A 10,045-nucleotide genomic window follows, 5' to 3' on the forward strand; every position below is an offset into this window, starting at 1 on the left:
GAGTCCGCGGCCGACGTTAAGGGGTGGTGCCTTCTGAGTAAGGCAGTTTTTTCCTCACATCTACCGGGTGTGGGAACTCACCAAGCGCAGCCGACTCCATGTAAGTGCGCACAAGGACCCCCGCGTCGTCTTAGGGCCGCCGCTTTACTATGGGCACAAGTCGGAGGGTCGAAAGGTCCTTTCTAGCTTAGGGAAATTGAGGTCAGGAAGCGGGGATATTCGCCCCGATTCAGATCATGGGCTGGGCCCAGAGCTTCTGGCTCACTTTCCTTCTTTTAGGGAGGTAGCTCATACATGTAATCTCAGTGCTTTGGGATGCCAACACAAAATAATTGCTTGAGGTCAGGAGTTTGAGACCACCCTGGGCAATACAGTAAGATGTTATATCTACCAAAAAAAAAAAAAAAGAGCAAGGCATGATGGTGTACGCCTGTAGTCCTAGACACTGGGAGGCTGAAGCAAGAGAATTGCTTGAGCCCAGGAGTTTGAGGTTAAAATGGGATATGATGAGAGAAAACACACACACATAAACACACTGAGATGCCATCTTATACTGGTCAGAGTGGCTATTATTAAAAAGTAAAAAACCAACAGATGTTGGTGTGGATGCAAGGAAAAGGGAACGCTTATACACTATTGGTGGGAATGTAAATTAGTACAACCTCCATGGAAAACAGTATGGAGATTTATCAAAGAACTAAAAATAGAACTGCCATTTCATCTGGCAATTCCACTATTGGGTATTTACTTAAAGGAAAATAAACCACTATATAAAAAAGATGCCTGTACTTACATGCTTACTGTAGCACTATTCACAGTAGCGAAGTCATAGAATCAACCTAAGTGTCCATCGACAGATGATTGGATAAAGAAAATATTATATATACTCTATGTAATATTACTCAGTCATTTAAAAAAAATCATGGCTTTTGCAGCAATATGGCTGGAACTGGGGGGCCATTCTCTTAAGTGAAATAATTCAGAAACAAAGTCAAATACTGCATGTTATCGCTTATAAGTGGTAGCTAAATGATGTATACATATGGAAATAGTGGAATAATAGACACTGGAGATTCAAAAAGATGGGAGGCATTGCCGGGGACCCCTCACACCATGGTGCCTCACTCACCTACACCACGGCCATCCCACCCCATTGGCACACACTTGCAGGTAGCCCCCCTGTACTGCCCAAGTGGTGCACACTTGCCTGTGGCCCCCCCCATCCCCCCACCACAGTGCACTCTCTGCAGTCCCCACAATGCTCTGCTGGAGCACTTTGCCAGCAGACTGAGAACACCTCAGCCCCTCTAGCACAGCAGGTGCTTCACCCCAAGCAGCCAGAGAACAAAGCCAAGGGCTTAGTCCCCTCTACCCAGGTTTACAGCATGCAGCTCAGGAGTGCTCAGCTGAGCCTTGGCCTGTGAAAACACCCATAATTGAAACCATTAAACTAAACCCAACTTATACCACAGTAAAACTCCCAAGGGCATCAAATAATATAAAAGCAGAAAGCCCCATCCAAAGGAGAGCAACTTCAAAGATTCAAGGAACATCAGCCCACACATATGAGAAAGAACCAGTGCAAGATTTCTGGCAACTCTAAAAGTCTCCAAACAACTGCACTAGCTCCCTAGTGATGGTTTGTAACCATGCTTAAATGGCTGAAATGACTTAGAATTCAGAGTCTGGATGGCAAGGAAGGAAAAATCCAAGGAAACCAATAATGCAATCCGAGAGTTTAAATATAATATTACCGGTCGGGCGCGGTGGCTCACGCCTGTAATCCCAGCACTTTGGGAGGCCGAGGCGGGCGGATCACGAGGTCAGGAGATCGAGACCATCCTGGTTAACACGGTGAAACCCCGTCTCTACTAAAAATACACAAAATTAGCTGGGCACAGTGGCAGGCGCCTGTAGTCCCAGCTACTCGGGGGGCTGAGGCAGGAGAATGGCGTGAACCCGGGAGGCGGAGCTTGCAGTGAGCCGAGATTGCGCCACTGCACTCCGGGCTGGGCGAAAGAGCGAGACCCCGTCTCAAAAAAAAAAAAAAAAAAAATATATATATATATATATATATATAATATTACCATATTAAGAAAGAACCAAAATGGGCTGGGCACAGTGGCTCACGTCTGTAATCCCAGCACTTTGGGAGGCTGATGCGGGTGGATCACTTGAGGTCAGGAGTTCGAAACCAGCCTGACCAACATGGTGAAACCCTATCTCTACTATAAATACAGAAATTAGCTGGGTTTGGTGGTAGGCACCTGTAATCCCAGCTACTCGGGAGGCTGAGGCACAAGAGTCCCTTGGATCCAGGAGATGGAGGTTGCAGTGAGCCAAGATCATGCCACTGCACTCCAGCCTGTGCAACAGAGCAAGACTCCGTCTCAAAAAAAAAAAAAAAAAAAAAGAAAAGATAGAGTCATCAAACCGAACTTCTGGAAATAAGAAATTAACTACAGCAATTGCAATTTCATAATGTAATTGGAAGCACTAATAACAGAATAGACCAAGTTTAGAAAATAGTCTCAGAGCTCAGCTTTTCCCCACGTGTCTGCCTTCTAGGGGAGGTGCCTCATCCGGAGCGGGCTGCCAGCTCTTCGGCCCTGTCCTTACAGAGGCTCCTGTCGTTGGCGCCGGGAGTGGCTTGGCTGCCCGATGCTTCTGCCCCGGCTGCCGCGGGCAGGGCTGTACGCTTAGTGCCCGGCTCAGGCCCCTTGAAGCGCCCGCGGGGGTGAGAGCTCCGGCCCCGCGGAGACGGAGCGGCTTGAGGAGTAGGCGGCGGCCGCGGGGAGGAGGATGGGGGCTAACCAGTTAGTGGTGCTCAACGTGTACGACATGTATTGGACGAACGAATATACCTCATCCATTGGAACTGGAGTTTTTTCATTCAGGAATTGAAGTCTATGGCAGAGAATCTGCTTATGGTGGCCATCCTTACCCCTTTTCTGGAATATTTGAAATTTCCCCAGGAAATGCTTTTAAACTAGGAGAAACATTTAAATTTAAAGAAGCTGTTGTTTTAGGGAGCACGGACTTCCTAGAAGATGATATAGAAAAAATTGTAGAAGAACTGGGAAAAGAATACAGAGGCAATGCTTATCATTTAATGCATAAAAACTGCAATCATTTTTCTTCAGCTTTATCAGAGGTAAACTAAATTTTATCCTAAAAGTTCTTCAAACAAATATTTGCTATCCCACAAAAAAAGAAAGTAATCTCAGAGCTCAAACACTACTCCTCTGAACCAATGCAGCAGAAAAAAATAAAGAAAAAAGAATTTTAAAAAATGAATAAAACCTACAAGAAATACGAGATATGTAAAAAGACCAAACCTATAACACATTGGCATTCCAGAAAGAGATGGAGAGACAACAAGGAACTTGGAAAACATATTTGATGATACTGTCCATGAACATTACCCCAACCACACTAGAGAGGTTGACATGCAAATTCAGGACATTCAGAGAACCCCTGTGAGATGATATTATACAAGATGACCATCCCTAAGATACATAGTCATCAGATTCTCCAAGGGCAATACAAAAGAAAAACATTAAAGGCAGCTAGAGAGAAGTGGCAGGTTACCTACAAAAGGAACCCAATCAGGCTAACAGTGGACCTTTCAGAAATTTTACAAGCTGGAAGAGACTGGGGGCCTATATTCAGCATTTTTAAAAGAAAGAAATTTGAACCAAGAATTTAATATCCAGCCAAACTAAACTTCATAAGTGAAGGATAAATAAAATCTTTTTCAGACAAACAAATGTTAAGGGAATTCATTACTACTAGACCTGCCTTACAAGAAGTCCTTAAAACAGAGCTAAACCTAGAAGCAAAAGATGAGTATCTGCCACCACAGAAACAACTGAAGCACATATCCTGTTGATACTACAAACCTATACAGTAAAGTCCACATAACAACCAGCTAACAACATAATGACAGGATCAAATCCTCACTTATCAATATTGACCTTGAATGTAAATAGGCTAAATGCCCCACTTAGAAGGCACAAGGTGGCAAGTTGGAAAAAGAAATGAGACCCAACTGTGTATTCTCTTCATTAGACACATCTCACATGCAATGACACCCATAGGCACAAAGTAAAAGGATGGAGAAAGATCAAGCAAACAGGAAAAAAAGAGCAGGGATTGCTATTTCACACAAAACAGACTTTAAACCAACAATGATCAAAAAAGGCAAAGAAGGGCATCACATAATGATAAAGGATTCAATTCAATAAGACTTAACTATCCCAAATATATATGCACCAAACACTGGAGCACCCATATTCATGAAACAAGTTCTTAGAGACCTACAACAAGACTTAGACAACCAGACAATAATAGCAGGAGACTTCAACATCCCACCGACAGTGTTAGATGCATCATCAAGGCAGAAAGCTAACAAAGATATTTGGAAGCTAAACTGGACATTTGACCAAATAGACCTTACAGAAATCTACAGAATACTCTACCCAACAACCACAGAACATACATTCTTTTCATCTGCACATGTCACAGATTCTAAGATCAATCACATACTTGGCCATAAAGCAATACTCAACAATTAAAAAAAAAAAAAGTCATACCAACCACACTCTCAGACCATAGCACAGTAAAAACAGAAATCAATACCTAGAAGAACTCTCAAAACCATACAATTACATGGAAATTAAACAGTCTTCTCCTGAATGTGTTTTAGGTAAAGAATGAAATCAAGACAAATCAAAAAATTCCTTGAAACTAATTAAAACAGAGATACAACATAACAGAATCTTTGGGACACAGCTAAAGCAGTGTTGAAAGTTTATAGTGCAAAATGCCTACACCAAGAAGTTAGATAAATCTCAAGTTAACAAAATAACATCACACCTAGAGGAATTAAAAGAAAAAAAAAACCTACCCCAAAAGAAAGGAAAGCAGCAGAAAAAAATAACCATATCAGAGTTGAACTGAATAAAACTGAGATGTGAAAATCTATACAAAGATCATAGCCGGGCGCGGTGGCTCACGCCTGTAATCCCAGCACTTTGGGAGGCCGAGGCGGGCGGATCACAAGGTCAGGAGATCGAGACCATCCTGGCTAACACGGTGAAACCCCGTCTCTACTAAAAATACAAAAAATTAGCCGGGCGAGGTGGCAGGCGCCTGTAGTCCCAGCTACACGGGAGGCTGAGGCAGGAGAATGGCGTGAACCCCGGGGGGCGGAGCCTGCAGTGAGCCGAGATCGCGCCACTGCACTCCAGCCTGGGTGAAAGAGCGAGACTCCGTCTTAAAAAAAAAACAAACAAACAAACAAAAAACAAAGATCATAAAACCGTAAGTTGGTTTTTCAAAAGAATAAACAACACTGATAGCCCACTAGCTAGATTAATAAAGGAAAAAAGAAGATGCAAATAAACACAATCAGAAATGTTAAAGGTGACATTACCACCTACCCCACAGAAGTGCAAAATTCTCTCAGAGACTATTAAGAACTAAAAACTTAGCACACAAACTAAAAAACCTAGAAGAAATGGATACATTCCTTGAAACATACAACCTCCTAAGATTGAACCAGGAAGAAATTGAAATCCTGAACAGACCAGTAATGAGTTCTGAAATTGAATCAGTAATTAAAAAGCTACCAACCAGAAAAAGCCCTGGACCAGGTGGATTCACAGTTGTATTCTACCAGATGTAAAAAGACCTGGTACTAATCCTGCTGAAATTATTCCCAAAAAATCAAGGAGGAGGGACTACTCCCTAACTTATTCTGTGAGGCCAGCATCATCCTGATACCAAAACCTGGCAGAGGCAAAATGAAAAAAGAAAATGTTAGGCCAATATCCCTGATAAACATAAATGCAAAATTCTCAACAAAATACTAGTTAACTGAATCCAACAGCATATCAGAAAGCTAATCCACCACGATCACCACACTCAAGCAGGCTTTATATCTGGCATACAAAGTTGGCTCAACATATGCAAATTAAGAAATGTGATTCATCACATAAACAGAACAAAAAAACAGAAACCACATGGTTATCTCAACAGATGCACAGAAGGCTTTCAATAAAATTTAACAACCCTTCCAACCCTCAACAAACTAGGCATTGAAGAAACAGACCTCAAAATAATAAGAGACATCTATGGGCCAGGTGCAGTGTCTCACACCTATAATCCCAGCACTTTGGGAGGCGGAGACAAGCCTGGGCAACATAGCAAAACCCCGTTCCTATAAAATACACAAAAATTAGCCAGGTGTGATGGCATACACCTGTAGTCTCAGCTGCTCGAGAGGCTGAAGTGGGAGGCACTTGAGCTCAGGAGGGCAGAGCTTGCAATGAGCTGTGATTGCATCACTGCACTCCAGCCTGGGTGACAGAGCAAGACCCTGTCTCAAACAACAACAAAAGCCATCTATAACAAACTCACAGCTAAAATCATACCAGACAGGCAAAAGCCGGAAGCATTTTCCTTGGGAACCAGAACAAGACAATGATACTCACTCTTACCACTCCTATTCAAGATAGTACTGGAAGTCCTAGCCAGAGTAATCAGGCAAGAGAATGAAATAAAAGGCATCCAAATAGGAAGAGAGGAAGTCAAACTATCTCTCTTTGCAGAGGATATGATTCTATACTTAGAAAACCCCATAGTCTCTGCACAAAACCTCCTAGAACTGATAACTTCAGTAAAGCTTTAGTATATAAAATCAATGTACAAAAATCAGCATTACTATGCACCAATAATGTACAGTGAATGTCCAGTCTGAGAGCCAAATCAAGAATGCAATCTCCTACACAACAGTCAAGAAAAAGAATAAAATACCTAGTAATAAAGCTAGCCAGGGAGTGGAAAGATCTCTACAACAAGAATTACAAAACACTGCTGAAAGAAATCAGAGATGACCAAAACAAATGCTCATGGATAAAAAGAATCAATATTGTTAAAATAGCCATACTGCCCAAAGCAATTTACAGATTCAGTGCTATTTCATCAATCTACCAATGTCATTTTTCACAGAATCAGAAAAAATATTCTAAAAATCACATGGAACCAAAAAACAGTCCAAACAGCCAAAGCAATCCTAAGCAAAAAGAACAAAGCTGGAGGCATCACAGTACCCAACTTCAAACTATACTTAAAGGCTACAGTCACCAAAACAGCATGATATTGATACAAAAACAGACACATAGACAACTAGAACAGAATAAAGAACCCAGAAATAAAGCCACATATCTCCAAACATCTGATCTTTGACAAAGTAAGCAATAACAAGCAATGGGGAAAGCACTCTTATTCAATAAATGATGCTGGGATAACTGGTTAGCCACATGCAGAAGACTGAAAGTGGACCCCTTCCTTTCATCATATACAAAAATCAGTTCAAAATGGATTAAAGACTTAAATGTATGACCTAAATCTATAAAAAACCTTAGAAGAAACCTACAAAATATCATTCTGGACACAGGCCTTGGCAAAGATTTCATGACAAAGTCTCTAAAAGCAATTGAAACAAAGGAAAAATAGACAGATGGGACCTAATGAAACTGAAGTGTACAGAGAAAGAAACCACCAACAGAGTAAATAGACAGCATACAGAATAGGAGAAAATATTCACAACCTGTGCATGTGACAAGGTCTAATATCCAGAATCTATAAGGAACTTAAGCAAAGTAACAAACAAAACAACCAATCTCATTTAAAAAATTGAGCCAAGGACATAAACAGACATTTCTCAAAAGAAGACATACATGTGGCCAACAAGCATATGAAAAAAGGTTCAACATCACTAATGATTAGAGAAATGTAAATCAAACCACAATGAGATGCCATCTCACATCAGTCAGAATGTTTGTTTTAAAGTCAAAAAGTGACAGATATTGGCAAGGTTGTGGAGAGAAGGGAATGCTTATACACTGCTGCTGGGAAAGTAAATTAATGCAGCTATTGAGGAAGGCAGTTTGGATGTTTTTCAAAGAACTTAAAACAGACCTTCCATTTGACCCAGCAATCCCATTACTGGCTATGTACCCAAAGGAATAGAAATCGTTCTACCAAAAAGACACATGCACCTGTATGTACGTTGCAGCACTATTCACAATAGCAAAGACATGAATCAACCTAGATGCCCATGAACAGTGAAATGAATAAAGAAAGTGGTATGTATACATCACGGATTACAATGCAACCATAAAAAACCTCATGTCCTTTGCAGCAACATGGATGGAGCTGGAGGCTATTATCAGAAATGAATTAATGCAGGAACAGAAAACCAAATGCTGCATCTTTTCACTTATAAGTGGGAGGTAAACAATGAGAACACATAAACACAAAGATGGGAAAAATAGCTACCAGGGCCTACTTGAGCGGGGAGTGTGGGAGAAGGGTAAGGGAAAAACAAAAAACAAAAACACTTCCTGTTGGGTACTATGCTCACTACCTGGGTGACAAAATCATGGGTACATCAAACCCCAGTGGCATGCAATTTACCTGTGTAACAAGTCTGCACATGAACCCCCGAGCTTAAAATAAAAGTTGAAAATAAACCCACAAAACAAGGGGAAAAAAGGTGAAAAATGAGAAATTGTCTATTGGGTACAATGTGAACTATTTGGGTGACAGTCACACTAAAAGCCCAGACTTCACCAATACATAATATATCCCTATAACAAAACTGCACTTGTACCCCCCAAATCTGAAAAGAAACAGTTTGCTGAAAGACAGATAAAAAATAAACACATACCATATGATTACATTTATATAAAATTTCAGAAAATGCTAACTAATGTATAGTGTCATTAAACAAATCAATGGTCACATGGGGATAAAGGATTGGAGAATAAAAGGAGATGAGTAAGGGGCATGAGGAAACTTTTGACATGTGTATACACTTCAACAGCCCAAGGAAGTACAGGAATTCACAAACTTTCAGATTGTTTGCTCTCACAGTGGCCTCAGCCATAGGAGAAAAGGAGCTCAGCAGGCCCTGGGAATTTCTGTACACCCTCATCACAGTCATAGTTATATTAAATTTGTGTATCCCCCTTTAGAGTACACACATCACTTCTAGTTTCCCAGTCTCCACCACTCCCTACTATCCAATGTTTCTGTATGTAGTGTTTCTGCATCTGTTTCCTACTTAGCCCCTGTAGGTCTTACATGCCTACCAGATTTGAGACTTCAGGGGCAATGTCCTCTGCATAGAGGTCCTAGGAGACAGCCACCCCTCAACAGAATTGATGGAATATGACACATCCTCTGGGAAAAAGGGACTCAACTCATGCTGTTTCTAGAAGCATTGGAGGTTGTCACACCAACTACTCCCTCATCAGGGTGAGCCTTTAGGGCTCACAGAGATCCTGACATCCAGGTCACAAGATCAGTCTCACAATGCCCTACAGTTTTCCCTAAGAGACGTTGGGTAGCATTGCAAAACAGGCCAAACTAGACTTAGAGCTACTCTCTACCATCCTGCTGTCCACTCTGAGGCACATAAAGTTGGTGGTCCCTGCTAGCAAAGCCCTTCTTTTCTCAATCAGTCCCACACAATGAACAGAACAGATTGAAGGGTTAAACACTATGGCATTTATCTCTGCGCAAATGAGAACATCATGAGGTGGGCATATCTAAGGTTGGTGGATTGGGAAGCTGGTTGGAGAAATCCGTCTCAGCTACCATGTGGGGTCAACACTGTTTATTAAGGATGGGGACCTCTGGAAATCCACAGCAGGCCCCAGCTCAGATCTTTTAGGCAGCAGCTGGATAATATCCACGCTGAAACCACTAAGGGGAAAGAGATGAGGACCCCATTTGTTTCTGATCACTCATGCAGTTGTAGGTAATCTCTACAGTGTGAATGCACATGTCTGAGGTTCAAATCCTGGGTTAGAGCTCCCTCTCAAAGGTTACTCTCAGAGATTTTCTGTTAGGATCATGCCATGTTAAACAATGAGCACATTCCGTGAACTCTTAAGGCCTCTCTCCAGTGTAAATTTTCTGATGCCTAATGAGGTTAGGCCTTCACCGTATGCTTTCTTATATCTGCTACAAA

This window comes from Symphalangus syndactylus, chromosome 13 (assembly GCF_028878055.3).
Source record: "Symphalangus syndactylus isolate Jambi chromosome 13, NHGRI_mSymSyn1-v2.1_pri, whole genome shotgun sequence".
Classification (NCBI taxonomy): domain Eukaryota; kingdom Metazoa; phylum Chordata; class Mammalia; order Primates; family Hylobatidae; genus Symphalangus; species Symphalangus syndactylus.